General features: G+C 36.8%; 1 pseudogene; it reads left to right on the top strand.

The window, feature by feature from the left end:
* The first annotated feature begins 18906 nt into the window (after positions 1-18906).
* Positions 18907-20116, top strand: LOC132369697 (calponin-3-like; annotated as a pseudogene).
* Positions 20117-21083: the final 967 nt, after the last annotated feature.

The following is a 21083-nucleotide window of genomic DNA, read 5'->3' on the forward strand; positions in this document are numbered from 1 at the left end:
AGTTTCTCAGAGTATTTTACTTAAGTGTCCTGTAATGGAAGTAGAACTTGTTTCTAAGTCAAACTATTAAGTCACGTCAAATTTCAGCCTTGCCACTTCCTAGCTTTGTGATTGTAAGTGAGTTATATAAGCACTCTGCAACTCAGTTTAGTCCTAGATCTAACAGTAAAAATTATAACAACTTTGTAGACTATTTCATGTAATTCTTATGAGATACTGGAAGAAATGCATGTAGATCTGGGTTTGTTATACAGGAAACACTTGGTAAACTGTTTCCTGCCCTGCCGCCACCTTTGTTCCCCAGGATTATTCAATCCCAATGTCTGGGAGATAGAAGGAAAAGGAAAGTAGGAAGCTAGAAGTGGCTATCACCTTAGGAATAGTCATGCCAGTTTTAACTAAATTTAACCAACATGTTCTCCCTTGGGTTATTACTCTAGCTATTGGCAGCCTTCTCATGCTGGAGGGAGCAGTTAGTATTTAATTTAGTATTAGCAGTAGTATTTAGGGACAATCTGCAGTTAGTATTTTTAAAATGATGGATCACTTTTTTTTTTTTTTTTTTTTTTTTATCTAGGGCTTTACACTATAGAGATGAATAAGGCAAAATTCCTTCCTTCAAGGAGGTTCCAGTCTTGAGATAGCAATTCTTAAATTTCAGGTTTCACACAGGCTATACAGTCTGCTTGTTTTTTCTGGACGTAATAATCAGTAGGTAACATCTGATCAAAACATGTTTCCTTCAGGTTTTCCAGACTAAAGTCTCTCCCTTCACAGAGTGCAAAATTCTGGAGCCTCACCCCAAAGCTTGTGCCAGTGTTGGAGAAGAGATCAAGCTCCTTCCTGAGGAAACAGCATTTTCCTCCTGCTGCAACCCTTCTTGCTACTCCCTCCACCTCATGCCGGAAGGGGCTTCCCGCCTGCCCCTCTGTCAAGGCAAGTCTACAAACCCCTCTCTCCATCTTCCACAGCATAGTGGCAGCCTGACCCTTTGCAGACTTGAGAACTACACCACTTAACTCTCACTAAAACCAGCACAGTATCCGTGCTTTAAGAAATTCAGTCCTGTGGTAGGTAAGACAGAAATAGAAAACAAGGCACAGCCTGCCTTACAGGCAGCTCACATTCTAGTGAGAAGAGGCCAGAGAATAAAAGATTAGAGCCCAGATTTACTTCCTTTAAGGCATTTAAATAATTAAAAGGGGGCAGAGAAAGAAAATAAGGAGAAAACATTTTCTATAATAAGGCAGTCAGGAAAAATGATATTTCAGCTTTAAAAAAGCAAGTCATGCAAAGGGCTGGAGAAAGAGTAATTTACCTGGGGAGCCAGTGGGTTTAAGGCCCTGAGGAAGAAAAAAGCTTGGTGCGTTTAGAGGAAACTGAAGGGATTGTGGGCAGCCTGAGAGAAGAACATTTGGGGGAGGAGGCTGAAAAGTGGTTTGGAAATGGAAACCAGGGGAGAGAGCAGTGTACCTCACAGCCCTCTTCCCCTTCTTCATGGAACAGACTAGATGAAGATATCCTCACGTGAACATCAGGACACCTGATTCTTGTCTTGAGGTTCAGTTTCAGAGGGGAAAGGATTACAGTGCCATCGGCCACACCAGTTTCCTCTGAACCTGCCAGAGGGCAGGTAGAATGAGACAAGCTGCCTTGACTCCTCACTCAATTCCCTGAAGGAGCCCCTTCATCTCAAAGACCTTGCCTGACCTTTTGAAGATGCTTTTCTGTTCAATCCACCAGGGCTTTGCCACAGCTCATACTAAGCCTAGGAACTTTAGTGATAATACTGGAATGTTTTAGTGTTGGACAACTATTCACTAGTTTGGCTTAGAAGGAATATTGGAGTCTAATTTATTAGACTGAGGAGATTAAGGACCATTTCTAGAGAGCTGTCAAGGAGCCCAAGCTCTTCCTCTCCTCTTCTTGAAGTTCTCTCCTCATGTCCGTGTGCCCCAATTTCCCCCATCTACTCTGTAATTGACTGCTCTTTGCAATGACCTAAATATGCCATCACTTGACAATTTTCAATAATCTACAATCATCCATTCCTACTGGCCACATTACTATCCAAACTCTTTTCCCAAAAGAAAAAGATAATTTTAGCTTATGCTTGATGTTGGGATGGGAGTGGAGAGATGAATCATTAAAAAGAATCACACTAAGTTGTAAATAACTTACTGAGATTCCACTTCATACCTCCCAAAGATATTTCCATTTTTGGAGAATAGTCCAATACCTCACAAAATAATAATTCTCTGATGGTAAAATCCTAGAAAAGGTAACTTTGACTTTGTGTATATTAAACTTAGCTGAGTTCAATCAAAGATTAAGAACTACTGATGAGATTTCAGGAACTCATCTAAGTTTTGATTCTACTGTCTCACCTCATAATCACCAGTTCCAAATTTACATAAAACATTCTATTAAGTAAAGATGAATTTAATGAAATAAAATTAACTCTTAATCTAAATGCCCAGCTTCGTTCTAGCAAATGTCAAGCATATTTGTATAATTAGTGTAGAATTTATTTTGGAATGGTTTTTAAGCATTAGAAGATGTGGGCCAATAAAAAGAAATGAAATTGAGTTGTTTGTACTGAGGTGGATAGACCTAGATAGAGTCTGTCATACAGAGTGAAGTAAGTCCGAAAGAGAAAAACAAATACCGTATGTTAACACATATATATGGAATCTAAAAAAGAAAAAAAATGGTCATGAAGAACCTAGGGGCAAGACGGGAATAAAGATGCAGACCTACTAGAGAATGGACTTGAGGACACGGGGAGGGGGAAGGGTAAGCTGGGACAAAGTGAGAGAGCGGTAGTGTATATATGGACATATATACACTACCAAATGTAAAATAGATAGCTAGTGGGAAGCAGTCTCATAGCACAGGGAGATCAGCTTGGTGCTTTGTGACCAGCTAGAAGGGTGGGATAGGGACGGTGGGAGGGAGGGAGATGCAAGAGGAAAGATGTATGGGGATATATGTATATGTATAACTGATTCACTTTGTTATAAAGCAGAAACTAACATACCACTGTAAAACAATTATACTCCAATAAAATAAAATAAAATAAAAGTGACTGTGAGGTCAAAAAAAAAAAGATGTAGGCCATTGATTCACTCAAGATCTGTATGATCCTGTTTGAGCAGTTTCTTTATTCTCTGGGTCTTTTTCCTCATTAGTAAAATGATGGAGTTGAACTAGATATATAATTTTGGGGATTACAGGAATGTATGATTTATATTACTTATTAGTCCATGAAATACATACAATTTTTAACACACTAGCTAAGTCACATAGGCTTCTTTTGATACAGTCTTTCAGTAGATACTCATCTTAATCACAGCATCTTTCCTATAGGCAGTTGAAAATGTTATTGATCTAAAAGGTATAATTGTTCTACTTAATAATGCCTGAACTTTATTCCAACAAAGACAAGATTTTTTAAATTATAGCAGTAAAAAAACACCTGTAATAGGAACTCCCCTGGAGGTCCAGTGATTAAGACTCCGTGCTTCCAGTGCAGGGGGTGCGGGTTCGATCTCTGGTTGGGGACTAAGATCCCACATGCCACGTATCGTGGCCAAAGAAACAAAACAACCCCCCCGAAAACCACCTGTAATATAATCATAATACATTTTGCCAAATATATATTTTCTTAATCTTCTATTTTTGTATTTGCTTTCTATGTGAAGACAAAATACCAGATTCATTTCTTTTGTTCTACACAATGAGATTCTTTATCCTACAGAGCAGCGTTAAAGTACATTCAGCAAAAGCAGGATAGAGTTTATGCACTGCCATGCACACAGCTAGGCAGAGGCAGGGCTCCGAGGACAATCTAACATAATTTGAAGATTTTTATACAGTTGGCTGAGTAGCATGACCCAGGAGTTAAATTGAGTAAGGATTTTGATCAGATTAGATTTCTGATGACAATGAAAAAGAAAGCTGGAAACAATCCTGAAAAAAAGAAACTCATTCCTTAAATCTGCTACTTTCATCTTTTCCTTTTAACGGTCCATCAAAACCCCTCATTCCAGCCTTTTCTGTTCTTGAAACTTTGCTTGGTTTTGATTTAAAGCTCAGTTGCATCTCTTCCTGAAAGATTTATCATCTAGCCTAATTCTTAAGTAATAGTACTTGTTTCTAAACATCTTTTCTTACTCCAAAGAGTATTCATATTTTATATTTCTTTCATCTGCCCTAACATCCTTCCAAATTGTACAGTTTTGCCATTTTACTCTAAAGAAAATTATTTTCTCTTTTCCCAGAAAAATCTCATTTTTCTATCTGAGTTCTCAGAGTCCGAACATCTTTGAAGCATGTGGGACATTAATTACTACAAGATAACTCCTTAATTCCTGAAATTCAGGCTGTTAGTCTAAGGAAAGAGGTCAAAACTCAAGTCGAAAGGTAATCATCCATGCATTTTAATTTTGTACCAAATTTTTCCTATGTGAAGTTATCATGTTACTTACTGAAATTTCTGGTTTTTATGTAACTAGTGGATTGCTGAAGCTCCCTGTAGAAACTCTACACTGAATAAAGAGATGCTTCTATACTTAAGCTATTTACAATTTTTAAAGAAAGAAGACAGCTCATGCTCCCTACCATATTTTCTGGGGATTGAGTGTGTTTAGACATAACTCCAGCTACTAACTTTAGTCTGGAACAAGTCTAGTGTTAGTCACCACCACCATACATGGTTCCTGTCTCTCTATTTAAATACTCAACAAATGGATATGCCCACCAACGCTGCTGCTATTGTTTTTCTATCATTATCATTACCATCATTATTATCATTTACCATGTAATGTACTAAGTGCTTTATAATACTTCATTTAATATTCACAGCAGACGCTTTGAGGTAGGTAATATTTTCTTTATGCTACATTTAAGGAAAATGAGGTTCAAAGAGGTTAAATAACCTTTCAGAAGTCCCACAGTTAGAAAGTAATAAAGTTAAACTGTATCAGTGATCCCCTAGAGCTTGTGTTTTGCATTGTATCATATGATTTCCTTGGAGGCTGGTATTCCAAGGATACACAGAAAAGTAAAGCCATATTGTCTCCAGGGACCTAGGATTAAATGGATTTCACAGTTTCCCCCATGTGTCCTTAATGCCCCATTATAGTCCTGGAACTTCTCCCATCTAACTGGAATCAATTTTCCATTCTTAGTAAGTTTAAATCACATTTAAAGCATACCCCTTTGGCCTGTTTTATTTAGCCCAAACTGTTCAAGCTCAAGATAAAATTAAGTCTGCTTTCAACAAGTTAAGTATCTGCTCCATGAGTGCTCTGATTTTTTGATCCATAGTTTGTACATCTTTTTGTTGCAAGAAGCCCAATTCAAATTGGCAAAACAATAAGGAAATGTGTTATCTCACATAACAATAAACCCAGAAGTAACGTGGGCTCCAGGGTTAGTCATATCATCCTCAACACTGTCTTCAAGTATACAGAATAAGCATTTTCTTCTCAATAGCAAAGTGTCTGTAGCAGTTCCAGGAGTTGCCCCCAGAAATAACAGGGTCTAGTGGAAGAAGAGGAACCATCTCTCTATACTGATTTCTCTTAGGAGCAGTAAAACTTGTAGAATGAAGATGGAATTCTCATGATTGTCTGGGTGTATCGGTGTTGGACAGTCAAGAACATTGTCATTTCAATTTGTAGACTGCTTCTACCCAGGTAGATTCACACCTAACCATAGCTCTCACATATATAATTGTATAACAATGCTGTTAGATGGATATTACTTGATTTCCAGTTCTACAGATGTAGAAACTGAGGCTCAGAGAGGGTAAGTGTCTGTCCATAGTGAAAATGCTAGTACATTGAATGAGGCGTGAGGTGAATGGGCAGGGATTAGCAGCTAGTGATAGAGTTATTCCTTTTATTTTAAGACATGACCCCCAAATCCAAATTTTCTCTTCAATTTTATGGCCAGAATGAACTGTTGAAGATACATGTGTGTGTGTGTATATTTTCCTACTCTTTATTGACTAACCAACTTCTAAAGTAGTGGTTCTCAACCCTGGCTGCTCATTAAAACAAAAGCAAAACAAAATAAGGCAAACAAATAAATACTTTTAAAGAATACTGGTGCCCATGCCCTACCTCATAAAATTAAATAAAAATCTTTGGAAATGGGATATAGACTTTTTAAAAGCTCCCTCAGAATATTAATGTGCATCCAAGATGTGAATCATAGTCCTAAAAATAAAATCTAAGTTTCTATCTTGAAACAAGACTCATCATAACCTGACCTCTCCTTCCTGTGTCACCAGTGAGTCTTTTGCTTCTCTAACCTGGTCCCCTTGGGGCTCTATACTCTAAAAGTACCAACCTGTTTCTGAACAAATAAGTGTACCAGACTCTTTCATAATTCTGAGCCTCTGCACATATCTTTTTGCCTGAAATGCTTGTTCAACTACTACATATCCCTAACCATAGGAATTTGATGAACCCCAGTTCAGCCTTTTCATTGTAGCTCAGATATAACATCATCAAGAACATCTTTCTGGACCCTACCTCATTAAATAAAGATAATCACTCTTTCTGCTGTGTTTCCTCATTTTTCATTTACATGTCCGAGTTGCAATATCAAATTCACATACCAAGTGAAGTGAAACTGAGTGTCATGTCTCCTCCAATGGGCCATAAGCTTTTTTAAGGACAGATACCAGATTTTACTATCTTTAGGTACTTAGCATGATGCCTAGCACTTGGAAACCACTTAATAAATGTTTGTTGAATTAATTTCTTTTACTTTTTCCTCAATTTCAATAAAACATTTCCTTTTAATTATTATTTTATTTGCAAAAGACATCCTCTCTTCTAGGCATTCCTCTTTTTAAAACAACAGAGCAGAGGCATATTTTTTATTTTATAATCTACCTGTACATAGTCCAAGTGTTTTTCTTACCATTTATCATTCAATCTTAGCAAGAGAATCTTGGGCTAACTTACCCCCTGATAGCTCCACTAAAGCAAATGGAAAAAGAATCACTCTTTCCCTTGGAAGAAAAATCATGCTGTCGCCAGTATAGCAATTTGATAAAAGTCCACTGTGTTCTTGTCTATCACATTTCAAGTTTGGAGCAGGCTAGAAAGTCTGACAGTCATTTTGTATTTAATCAGTGCAGGAATAAAACAGGGCTGTCTGAGTACTGTGCAATGGTTTTTGTAATATATCATTGAAAGTGGCAATCTGACTTGTGGCTAGTCTGAAAAGACAAGTGAATATTGCCACAGATACATTATATTCAAAGTGTATATGGAAAGTTAAGCAGATTTTTCATACTCTTCAGTCTAGCTTTCACAAGATGATACTACCAAATGGAGAAAAAACCGTATGCAATCCCAGATTGAGAGGACTTGCAAATCTGTGAATTCAGAGGGAATAAAAATCATCAAAAATGATAGAAGGATTAATGGCATGGAATGTATTCCTGTGAAACATAGATTTAATTATTTACAAAGGAAGACTGAGGCATTTTTATTGGTCTTGGCAACAATTTTTTGGCTATGACAGCAAAAGCAAGGGATAAAAGCAAAGACAACAAAAACAAAAATAAACAAGTAGGATTACATCAAAGTAAAAAGATCTCATAGAAAAATAAACAATTAACAAAATGAAAATGCAACCTACAGGATGGGAGAAAATATTTGCAAACCATACATCTAGCAAGAGGTTAATATCTAAAATATATAAGGAACTCATACAACTAAATAGCAAAAAGAAAATACAATTTAAAATGGGCAAATGATGTGAATAGATATTTTTTCCAAAGAAAAAATACAAATGGCCAAAATTACATGAAAAGGTGCTCAACAGCACTAATGATCAGGGAAATGCAAATTAAAACTACCATGAAATATCCCCTGACATCTGTTAGGATCACTATTATCAAAAATACAGGAGATTAAAAAGTGTTGGCAAAGAGTGGAAAAAAGGGATCCCTTGTACATGGTCTGTGGGAATGTAAATTGGTGCATCCACTATGGAAAAGAGTATGGAGGTTCATCAAAAAATTAAAAATAGAGCTACCATATGATCCAGCAATCCCATTTCTGGGTATATACCTGAAGGAAATGAAATCAGTATCTCCAAGAAATATACACACTCCCACATTCGTTGTTATTCACAATAACCAAGATATGGAAACAATGTAAGTGTCTGTCAACAGATCAGGATACAGAAAATGTGAATATATATATATATATATATAATTATATATATACACATACATACATACATATACAATAAAATATTATTCAGCCATTAAAAAAAGGAAATCCTGCCATTTGTGACAACATGGATGAACTTTGAGGACATTATGCTAAGTGAAATAAGCCAGACACAAAAAGACAAATTCTGTATGATCTTGTTCATATGTGGAATCTAAAAAAGTCAATTCATAGAACCAGAAAGTACAACAGTGATTACCAGGGTACAAACTTCCAGTTGTAATAGGATTCGTTTCTGAGGATCTGATGTAGAGCATGCTGACTATACTTAATAATACTTGAAATTTGCTAGAGAGTAGATCTTGAGTAATCTTACCACACATACAGAAAGAGGTAACTATGTGAGGTGATGGATGTGTTAATTAAGTTGATTGTGGTAATCATTTCACAATGTATACATATATCAAATCATCACGTTGTACCCTTTAAATATATACAATTTTATTTATTACTAAGAAAGAAAGGAGAACAAAACTATAACAAATATATAAAAGAAGAAAGGATTATATAAATGTATAAAAGAAGAAGAAAGGTGGGGTGATGTGTTAATTAATGTTCTCCAGAGAAACATACCAATAGGATGCATGTATATGCAGACACACATACACATGCGTGGATATATATATATATATATATATATATATATATAGAGAGAGAGAGAGAGAGAGAGAGAGAGAGAGAGAGAGAGAGAGATTTATTATAAGGAATTACCTCATGTGATTGTGGAGGCTGGAAAGTCCAAAATTTGCAGATTAGGCCAGTAGACTAGAGACCCAGGAAGTAGATGCTGCAGTTTAATTCAAAGGCAGTCTGCTGGGGGAACTCCCTTTTCTTTGGGGAATACAGTCTTTTTCCATCAAGACCTTCAACTGATTAGATGAGACCCACTCATATCATGGAGGATAATATTCTTTACTCATAATCTCATCTGAAAAATACCTTCACAAAAACTTCTAGAATGATATTCAACCAAATATCTGGGTGTAACCAGGTTGACACACAAAATTAATCATCACAGATGATATTTGAGAAATTTCTAAATAAATAAATAAATAAAAGCAATCTTATTCACTCAGAAAATAGGCAATTATACTCTAAACTATAAGGGGGAAATGAGTGAGATTGAGGTTGTGCCAGGATCCACTTTCTTCTTCACATTAGCACCAAGAGACACAGTGAGCAGAAGGGAGCCCTAGGAAAACAGGATTATTACCTTGGTCACTATGTTCAAAACTGGTAGACCAGTTGGTTCCTTGCCCTTCCTGACTTGAGCTGAGCAATGGGCAGCAGCAACATTAGCTCACAGGTTACAGCTCTGCAGGGACACAGGGGTGGGAAGGGCAGCACAGAGCTCTTGGAGGAGAAGGAATCACACACTCCTAGGAGTCAAGCTGAGGGACACCACACTTACTGGCCCATCTCTTACTTTACCATGATCACATAACCAGCACCTAGCAAATGGAAAACAGAAATTCTTAAATTCAGAGATAAAAATCACAATCAAAATCACCAGCCATCTGAACAAAATATGCAAGGAACTGTAAAAAGAACAGTTTGACTAAATAACAGAATGTCAAGGAATAACATGGCATGAGATGATACTGGAGCATTAGGAAAGTAGATCATGCAGGCCTTTGTAGGCCAAGAAAACATTTTAACTTCATCCTAAGGGAAACAGAAATCTGTTAAAGGGTTTTCGTCTTTGATGTAGCATGACAAATTAGAAAACAAAACAAAACAGATCATATGGCTGCCAGTGGAAACTAGTTTGGAGGGACTTTCCATTTCCAGTTATGATAGAGTAGGTAACCAAAAACACTTTCCAGTGGTTACCAGTGGGGAGAGGGAAAGGGAGAGGGGAAATATAAGGATAGGGGATTAAGAGGTACAAACTATTAGGCACAAAATAAGCTACAGTGATTTATTGTACAACACAGGGAATATAGCCAACATTTTATAATAACTATAAATGGAGTATAACCTTTAAAAATTGTGAATCACTATATTATATACCTGTAACATGTAAAATTGTACAGCAACTACACTTCAATTTTTAAAAAGTTCTAGATAAAACATAAAGTAATCAAATGAACTAGAAAGAATATATGCAACATTGAAGTCAAATCCACATGAAGTCAAGAACCCAGATAGATAAAGGGACATAGAAACAAGCTTTTGGCCTGGGTTCAGCTAAACCTGCAGAACTTGAGCTTCGTTCTTCATTCTTTTTGGGTACAGGCAAAATAAGACAGGGCAAAACCAACGAAAGTAAAGAAGATAAAAAGAGACTCTGCCCTCATGAAGCTGATACCTAAACTCATCTCCTCCTAATCCCTCTCTTGTTAAGGAAAACTGCCTCTTTCAACCATGGCACTGAGTGAAGGGGGAAAACACCCCCGTGAAATGTAACATAAGCTGACTTTCTCATGGATTTGCACATCAAATTCCCATGCCTGGGTAAAGCAAAATACCTTAAGTTGTGATTTTAGTTAAAATGATCCCACACAGGTAGTGCCTCTAGCTGCTAGAGAAGTAAAGCAAATCTGCATTGAAGTAAATTGCCTTTATCCTACACATCAAAGAATTCCCACAAAAAAACATATGATGAAAATGTGCAGCTCACAGTAAAAGTATGATAAAAATAAATTACTAGACACTAAATAAAACAAGCCATCATGCGTGAAGACCAGAAAAAATAACAAAGAGTTGTAACAGACTGGCAGATAATATGGAATAGTTGTTTACTATATTTAAGGTAATTAAAAAAACCCTTAAATATCAATGCAGGGAACAGAAAACTAAAATGACTTAGAAAAAAAGTATCAAGTAGCAATTCAATAAAGAAATAAATAACTAATGTTTAAAATAATCAATGGATGGTTGTTACAACAGCTTAGACAAAAGTAAAGAATTTGTGAACTGGAAAATATATCAGAAAAAGAAATCTTCATTGTAACAAAAGAGGCAAATATATGGAAACCAAGAGAGATAACATACATAAGGGATAGAATAAGAAAACCTAATATATATCAATCCAGACTCCCAGAAAAATAATAGGACAGAGGCTATATTTGAAGCAATAATTGCTGAGAATTTTCCAACTCTAATAGAAGACACCAATTCACAAATACTAGAAGTTTAATAATTTTCTAGTAGGATAAAAACAAGTCTATATTTAGGCACTCATCTGAACACCAAACATAAAGATATATATTAAAATCATACAAAAATACACTTTTAAAAAGGATAATAGACTGAGAATTGACTTGTCAATAGCAACACAATGGAAGGGAAATTATAGTGAAATAAAATCTTCAACATGTTGAAAAAATAACAATTAAAATATTTAACTAGATGCTTCTGGTAACTGCAAAGCAGCTTGTTGTAAGTCAATACTTCCTCCAGAAACAACTAGAAAGACTAAACAAATACAAAGTAAAACAAAAATCTGTTTGAAGGTATCAAAGACCTATCCAGGCACCAAGGAATTGAGGGACCAAGCACAGGGAAGTGATCTTGACATCCACTGTCACTTTTCTCTCCGAGGCATTTGCTGACTTTAGATGATTAAAGACTGAGAAACTGAGCAGAGCTTTGAGTGGTCTTATAGGGCTGGGGGAAAATAGAGCTCAGGGCCAGAAGGGATGGGGGGGACTGATAAACACCTCAAACTGTCCGTTTGAACTCCCAAAGTTCTACACTATAAGAATAGAGGAAAATTAGAAATAAATACAAACCCTGAAGCCCAGCTTGGAAACAGTTTTAATTTTTAATTAAACTGAAACAATCTGTTCCAACCTTAACTGGTTGACAGAAGCAAAGTAAATGATTATTCTTCAAAAAAAAAAAAAACAGATTAGCCATCAGAGAAATGCAAATTAAAACCACAATTTGATACTACTACATACCCATCAGAATACCAAAAATTAAAGAGACTGACAATTCCAAATGTTGGCAAGGATGTGAAACTGTCATGTGTTATTGGTAGGAGTACAGACTGGTGCAAACACTTTGGAAAACTGTTCTGCAGAATCTATTAAATTTCAGAACATGCACATACTTTATTCCCAAACAATTCCACTCCTAGGTATATAGCTAACAGATCAGTATATGTACATAGAAGGATATATGTAGGCATACCACTTAGTATTATTTGGAATAGCCTCAAGCTAGAACAATCCAAATATCCATCAACCATAGAAAGGATAAGTAATTTCTAATATCCATACAGTGGAACACTGTAAACAATGAAAATGACCAAACTATTGCTACATACATGGATGAATCTCACCAACATAATATTACACAAAATAAGGTAGAAGAAACCAAAGAATACATAGTATGTAAAATTATTTATATAAAGTTTGCAAGCAGGTGACACTAATGCATGGTGTTACATATCGAGATAGAAGTTACCTCTGGGAAGGAGGGGGAGAGGAAGGTCATTAGGGAGCTCCAAATGTTCTCTGTCTTAATCTGAGTAGTGGTTACCCTGGAGTGCTCAGTTTGTGGTAATTCACCAAACTGAATACTCATGAATTATTAATCATCTGCATGTATATCATATTTTAATAAAAATTATTTTAAAAGGTTATACACAGTGAAAATATCTTTCAAAAATAAGGGCAAAATAAAGACATTTTCAGACAAATATAACAGCATAGAGCTTGTTAAAGCAGACTCATTAAAGTAAGTTCTAAATCATGTAATTTATGCAAAAACTGATATCAAATAGAATGTGATACAAGAAGGAATAGTGAACAAATAAATTATTAATTGCACAGATAAAGGTAAATCAATGTTTATCGAGTCAATAATAATATCTTATTTGGTTTTTAAAAAGATGAAAATAAAACATTAAACAATAGTATATAATTTGGAAGTAGGTTTAAATGGAATTGAAGTTTTCTGAGTCCTTATACTGTTTGAAAAGCAAGTAGGACATTAATTTTAGTTTTTGAAAAGTTAAGATTCATGTAATAATTTCTAGCCTAGCCTCTTACAGAATAAAAATGGTGTAACACTTCCAAACTAGTAGAGGAAAATAGGAAAAAAGAATCAGTCCAAAGGAAAACTAGTGAGGAAAGGAAATAAAATATAGAAAGGACAGAACAAGTAGAAAGCATAAAATGATTTGGTTCCTACAAACCAAAATAATCATTATCACAGCAAATATAAATAACTTAAATTCCCCAGTTTAAAAACAAAACAAAAATACAGATTAAATAATATAAAAATCAATCCTAGGTATAAACTCTATGAAAAAACTATTTAAAAGATAAGAAAAAAAGATAAGGATACAGAAAGGTTACAAGTAAAAGAATAAAAATTATATTTTAGTCAAATAATAACCAAAAGAAAACTGTTCAAAAACTATGTAAATATCAGGCTAAATGGACTTTGAGGCAAGGTATTCATAGAAATGTAGACGAGAACTTGATACAAATTATAAGTTCAATTCACCAAGAATTAACTCTTTAAAAAATTTGGTCACTTAGAACAGTGGAAGATTTTTACACACATATTTATTTCCCTTGTTCTGTGAGTTTTTGTTCTATATGTGTTGAGGATGTAATTTATATGTGCCTAAAAATTTGTAGATTAAGCAGATAATCAGTAAGGTATAAAATATTTGAATAAAATAATAAGATAATTTAATGAACACAACATAAATACAACATAAAACACTAAACCACAAAACAGCAGGATATACATTTGTTTTGTCTAGCCTACATAGAACATTTACAAAAACAGACTGCAGACTGGACAATACAACAAGGCATATTTCTAAAAGGGACAATAGAGATTTTTCTCTGATATCAATAACATTAAGCTGGAAATATTGATAAAAAGGTGGCTAAATAAACTCTGTATGTTTGGAAATTAAGAAATATACATCCAAATAATTCATACGTCTAGAGGAAATCACAATGAAAATTAGAAAGTATTTAGAACTCAATAAATACTATATTAAAACATGTGTCATATGATTAAAGAAATAGAGATAATTTTTACAGACTTAAACCTTATATTAGGAAAGAAAAATGGCTAATATTTATTGAGTTAAGCATTCATCTTTGGAAATTAGAAAAATAAGAGCAAAATAAACCCCCCAAAACGGATAGGTAGAAGGAAGTAATAAAAGTAGATGTGGGAAACCAGTTAAAGATTAGTGAAATGTTCAATTGGAAGTAATCTCTTTAGTGACATTGGAGATGGAGAAAAGAAGACTAAATCGAGAAATAATATGAGGCAGGAAGAGGGGATGGGATGAACTGGGAGATTGAGATTGACAGATATACACTACTATATATAAAACGGATAACTAATGAGAACCTTCTATATAGCACAGGGAACTCTGCTCAATGCTCTGTGGTGATCTAAATGGAAGGAAATCTGAAAAAGAATGGATATATGTATATGTATAACTGATTCACTTTGCTGTACAGTAGAAACTAACACAACATTGTAAAGCAACAATACTCTAATTTAAAAAAAAAGAAATAGTATGAGGCAGGAAAAAAATCTCTGCGAATCAAGTGATATAGAAGAGTGAAGAGAAGGGAGATTTTAAGGTGTATTCCCCAATTCTGGGATTAATTCAAATTCTTTTCCACTGGGAATTGATGAACAACTTGACCAAATATAGGAAATACATGTTGAATGCAAACATTACCAGTACTGTGCCATTCTACATATTGGGTCTTATTAATTCTCATGACCGCCCTTTGAACTGCACCTGTTAATATTTTCAGTTAAGCTGAGGCTTCAAATCTATTAACCAACTCAAAGCTAGCATATATGTGTGTGTATATATATATATATATATATATATATATATATATATATACACACACACACACATATTTATGTATATATATATATTTAAAAAATATATACATATATATATATATAACTGAGATTTCAATTGGGTCTTGCATTTAAGAGTCCATATTTTTTCTAGATTCCATTTCAAACATGTTAATTTGAGTTGTCATAAAAACACCTAAGAAATCTCGGCAAGTGCATATGATCTGACTATTCCAAAAAATAGTCAAATATAGGATGAAGATATATTTCAAATGAGCAACTTCATCAGCATGTTACTGAGTTGCATCTGTGATTTTTTTCTCATAATTCACTTTATTTTTCATGATGATATAAGTGTGTTTCCTTTCCCAATAATTACTTTAATGCATGTAAAAAGCAGGGATTTATGAAATGCAATACTTTACAACGTATAAACTCTGGTTTCAATGTGCTCTGTTTGTTGATTTATGAATAACTTGTAGAATTTATTACAACTTTAAGGAGCTAAAATGAATGAATCAAATCAAAATCCAGTGTCCTTAAAAGCCCTCTCAAAAAAAAAAAAGAAAAGTTAGCAGTCTTCCAACGTATAGATTAGATTGCTTTACCTGGGGTAACACAAGGCTCAACAGAGAGCAGTCTCTACCTTTTAACAAAATAATCTTGAAAGAGAAACCTTATCAGAGGATGGAAACAGTAATTGTTCAAGGGAATTTCCAATAAATAATAATTTTACATAAATACTGTTTTTTTTTAATGAAACCTTTCATACCTGTCTAATCATACACAATGAAGAAACAAATAGAAATGCATTATTCTGCCATGTTAATTTCTGACAGCAAAACTGCTCAATGAATCCTAAAGAATATGTAACCACACATGGATGCTTCTTCCTTGTGAAACTAAAAAATTATTAGAGTAAAACTGAATATGCAAAAGAGTTCAGGAGAAAGATAATTTTAAAAAATCATTTATAGAAAAATAAGGTAATTTTTCAGGATATAGAAGGTAATGCTAAAGACATAGAAATTCCACTTTTTACACTCAACTCTCAAATATTCAGGGATTAAAAACAAAGCTAGTTCCAGTTCAAGATGGTGATGAAGGAGGATCCTGAACTCAACTCATCCCAGGGACATACAGAATCTATAGGTACATATGGAACAATTACCTCTGAAAAAATACTAAAACTAGCTGATCAACTCCTACACATCAGTAAACAAGAAAATAACCCACACTGAAGTGGTTGGAGAGGCTGAGACACATTCTTTTTTTTTAGTTGAAATCGGTTGGCCAAGATGACAGAAGTAGGAAGACCCTGAGCTCACCTCCTCCCATGGGGACAACCAAATTACAAATATTTATAGAGTGACTATTGATGAGAATGACCTGAAGACTAGCAGAAAACATCTACAACCAAAGATATAAAGAAGGAACCACAATGAGTCAGGTAGGATGGGTAGAGACTTGGTATAGTCAAGACCCATACCCCTGGGTAGGCAACTTACAAATGGGTGAATAATCACAATTGCAGAGGATCTCCCCAAGTAGTGAGGAGTCCAAATATCACTTTGGACTACCCAGCCTAGGGGTCCTGTACCAAGAAGAAGAGCACCCAGAACATTTGGTTTTGAAGGCCAGTGGGACTTACTTTCAGGAGAGCCCCAGCACTGTAGAAAACCAGGACTCTGCTCTTAAAAGTCACACACAAAATCTCACATGCTCCAAGACCGAGGGCAGAAGAAATAATTTGAAAAGTGCCTTGGTCAGACTCACTTGCTGATCTTGGAGAGTATTCTGGAGAGGCACAAGGCAACTAGGACTCATGTTCAGAACATAGATGCAGGCAGCAGCAATTTTAGGGAACTCATTCTACCATGCTGGTAAACACAGTTTTGGAGTCCTCCCTCTAGCTTATTAGTGCTGCAGTCCAGCCCTGCCAGTCAGTAGGCACCAGCCAGTAAGGAACAGTCCTTGGAACCCCGAAGCCAAGCAGCTAACTACATGGATACACAGCTCTCCCAACCAGAAGACAGGCTTCCATAGACCTCCACTGAGCACCCCAGTCTCCTGAGACACAACACCATACAACAGAGGGCCCTGGACCTGGCCCCACCAACCAGCAGGCCAATACCAGCTCCAGGAGCCCCAGGGCCCCAAAGCCAGAAACCCTGGGCCATAGATCTGCCCACCAACATGTGGACACCAGTCCTGGGACCACCACAGCCCCAGAGCCAGCCACCCTGGGATCTGACCCCACCCACCAGTGGGCCAAGACTAGCCCAGGATCCAACCTCACACACCAGCTGGCTCACAATTTGGGCTCCAGAGTAAAAGAACCCAGGACCTGGCTCCGCCCACCAGTGAGCAGGCAATAGCCCTAGGATCTGGTCTCATCCAACAGTGGGTGGGCTCTAGCCCTGGTACCCCCTGGTACGTTCCCTACCCACCAGCAGGAGACCCTAGCTACAGCACACCCTGGGGCCTTCAGCCAGCCATGTCAGGCACCAGTTCCACCCACCAGTGGGCCAGCACAAGCCCAGGCACTGGCCTACCCACCAGTAGGCAACACCAGCTCTGGGACCCCTGGTCCTGCAGCCAGCTATCCTGTAACCCAGTCTTGTACACCAGTGGGCTGGCACCAGGACTGGGACTCCCTGGGTCATGCAGCCAGACAACAGGACTCAGCCCCACCCACCACTGGTTGGAGTCTCCACACTAGGCAGAGCCTGGCAACCAACCAGGCCAGGAGTCAGCCATGCCTATTAGCATGCCCACAGCAGTCAGCTCTCCCATAAGAGAAGGGCCCATGCAGCCCACATAGAGGATACTCCTAGAGCATATAGCTCTGCTTAGCAGAGGAGAGTGTGCTGCTGGGTGCCATAGGACATCTCCTACATAAGACCACTTTTGCAAGATCAGGCAATGTAACCAATCTACTAATTTCATAGAAATAAAACCACTGAATTAGGCAAAATAAAACAAAGGAATGTGATCCAGATGAAGGAATAAGAGAAGACCCCAGAAGAAGAACTAAGTGAAGTGGAGATAAGCAATCTACCCGATAAAGAGTTCAAGATAAGATTACAAAGATGCTCAAAGAACTGGGGAGAAGAATGGCTGAACACTGTGGGAAGTTTAACAAAGAGTTAGAAACTATAAAGATGAACCAAACAGCACTGAACAATACAGTAACTGAAATTAAAAATACATTAGAAGGAATAAAGAGTAGATTAGATAAGAAAGAGGAATGGATGAGTGAACTGGAAGCAGAGTAGTGGAAATCACACAAGCTTAACAGAAAAGAAAGCTAGCCAAATTGAACAATACATTAAAAAATCATACACTTTGATGAAGTGGATTTATCATAGGGATGCAAGAATGGTTCAGTATCTACAAATCAACCAATGATACATCACATTAACGCATTCGAAAAAAAATCAAGTGATCATGATCATCCCAAAAAATGCAGAAAAAGCTTTTGGCAATATTTAACATCCATTTATGATAAAAATTCTCAACAATGTGGGTATAGAGGGAACATACTATTAAAAAGGCCATATATGAAAACCCAATGCCAACATTATACTCAATGGTGAAAAGCTGAAACCATTTTCTCTAAGTTCAAGAACAAGACAAGAACACCCACTCTTGCCATGTTTATTCAAGATGGTATTGGATAGTTCATGCGGGACTCCGGAGCCGACCGGGAGGCTCTGCGGGACCTCGTCCGAGTGAGTAGCCAAGGCACCACCCGCGCCCCGCCGCCGCCTCCTGGCGGTTCATGCGCTGCCCAGGGGAGCGAGCTCCGAGCATCTTGTGGTGCGGCCACTCCTCGGGGCCAGGAGCGGGGAAGCCGAGCGCGAGAAACCCCCGGACCAGAGCTCAGCCTCTTCCCACCGACCGAATCATCATGACCCACTTCAACAAGGGCCCTTCCTATGGACTCTCGGCCGAAGTCAAGAACAAGATTGCTTCCAAGTATGATCATCAAGCAGAAGAAGATCTTCTCAATTGGATAGAAGAGGTGACCGGCATGAGCATTGGCACCAACTTTCAGCTGGGCTTAAAAGATGGCATAATCCTCTGTGAACTCATAAACAAGTTAACAGCCGGGCTCAGTGAAGAAGGTCAATGAGTCCTCATTAAACTGGCCTCAGTTGGAGAATATTGGCAACCTTATCAAAGCTATTCAGGCTTATGGTATGAAGCCACATGACATATTTGAAGCAAATGATCTTTTTGAGAATGGAAACATGACCCAGGTTCAGACTACGCTGGTGGCCCTAGCAGGTCTGGCTAAAACAAAAGGATTCCATACAACCATTGACATTGGAGTTAAGTATGTAGAAAAACAAACAAGACGTTTTGATGAAGGAAAATTAAAAGCTGGACAAAGTGTAATTGGTTTACAGATGGGAACCAACAAATGCGCCAGCCAAGCAGGTATGACAGCCTATGGGACTAGGAGGCATCTTTATGATCCCAAAATGCAAACTGACAAACCTTCTGATCAGACCACGATTAGTCTGCAGATGAGCACCAACAAAGGAGCCAGCCAGGCGGGGATGTTAGCCCCGGGGTACCCAAAGAGACATCTACGATCAGAAGCTAACATTACAACCCGTGGACAACTCGACGATTTCTCTACAGATGGGTACCAAGAAAGTCGCTTCCCAGAAAGGAATGAGTGTGTATGGGCTTGGGCGGCAAGTATATGACCCCAAATACTGTGCTGCTCCCACAGAACCTGTCATTCACAATGGAAGCCAAGGAACCGGAACAGATGGGTCGGAAATCAGTGATAATGATTATCAGGCAGAATACCCAGATGAATATCATGGCGAGTACCAAGATGACCAAATACCCCAGAGATTACCAATATACAGACCAAGGCATTGATTATTAGATTCACAGAGGAGCTCAGTATTTAGCCCGTTATTTTTATTCAGTGAGAACCAAGCTAGCCTTGAGTAATTTTTACCTTGTCTTCCTAAAACACTATTATGCTTATTGTACCTAAAGGAAATACTGCCTTACATACATTCTTTTTTCCTTTTTCTGCCTCTTCCCTAAATAGTTGCCTTTCAGTGCTGTAACAGTTAAATCCTACAGCATAACCAATAACTCGCATATGAAGTAAAAAGGAGTACGGTGAAAGGGGAGTACTATTGTACAGTCAATTCTTTTATTAAAGATCTATACATTTTTACAATCCTCTACTTAAATTGGTATTTTCAAACAATAGGAAGCTTTTTTTTTTTTTTTTTTACAGTTTAGTATCTGTTCTACATGGAAGACTAAACTCATGCTTATAGCTAAATGTGGTCTTTGCCAACTAAATTTAAGATGCAGCTTTTTAGAAATTTACATATCAATGTTTCTACAGTATTGTTTGCTAATTTTTAAATAAAGTCCTGATCAGTGTGCATTTGTGACTATATGTGTACTCATTCTTAGCTAAGCCGACAAGATCTTTTCCGAGTGGTGTTTTGAAAGGAGTGTGTACAAAGCTGGCCTGCAGACATCGAGGTCTGGGGGGTGCGTTTGCTCTTCCTGTTTGTGCCAATGTATTGATGTAGAGTTGCTCTGTTTTCTTCCACTGTATTTATTGCTGCATTTCTCAGCATAAATTTATCCCATTGTATTTTTTATAAATAAATATTTTTTCGAAAAAAAACTAGTATTGGAAATCCTTGCCATAGAAATCGTACAACAACAGCAACAAAAAAAAAAATCAACTGACTCCAAATAGTAAGGAAGAAATAAAACTGTCACTGTTTCATGTGGCATAATATTGGGTTGGCCAAAAAGTTAATTTGGGTTTGTGCGTAAGCTGTTACAAGAAAAACCTGAGTGAACTTTCTGGCCAGCCCAATACTATATATAGAAAACCCTATAGACTACATCAAAAAACTAATAGAAATAATGAATTCAGTAAAGTTTCAGGACACAAAATTAATATGCAGAAATCTGTTACATTTCTATACACTAATAACAATGTACTAG

This window comes from Balaenoptera ricei, chromosome 8, assembly GCF_028023285.1.
Source record: "Balaenoptera ricei isolate mBalRic1 chromosome 8, mBalRic1.hap2, whole genome shotgun sequence".
Classification (NCBI taxonomy): Eukaryota; Metazoa; Chordata; class Mammalia; order Artiodactyla; family Balaenopteridae; genus Balaenoptera; species Balaenoptera ricei.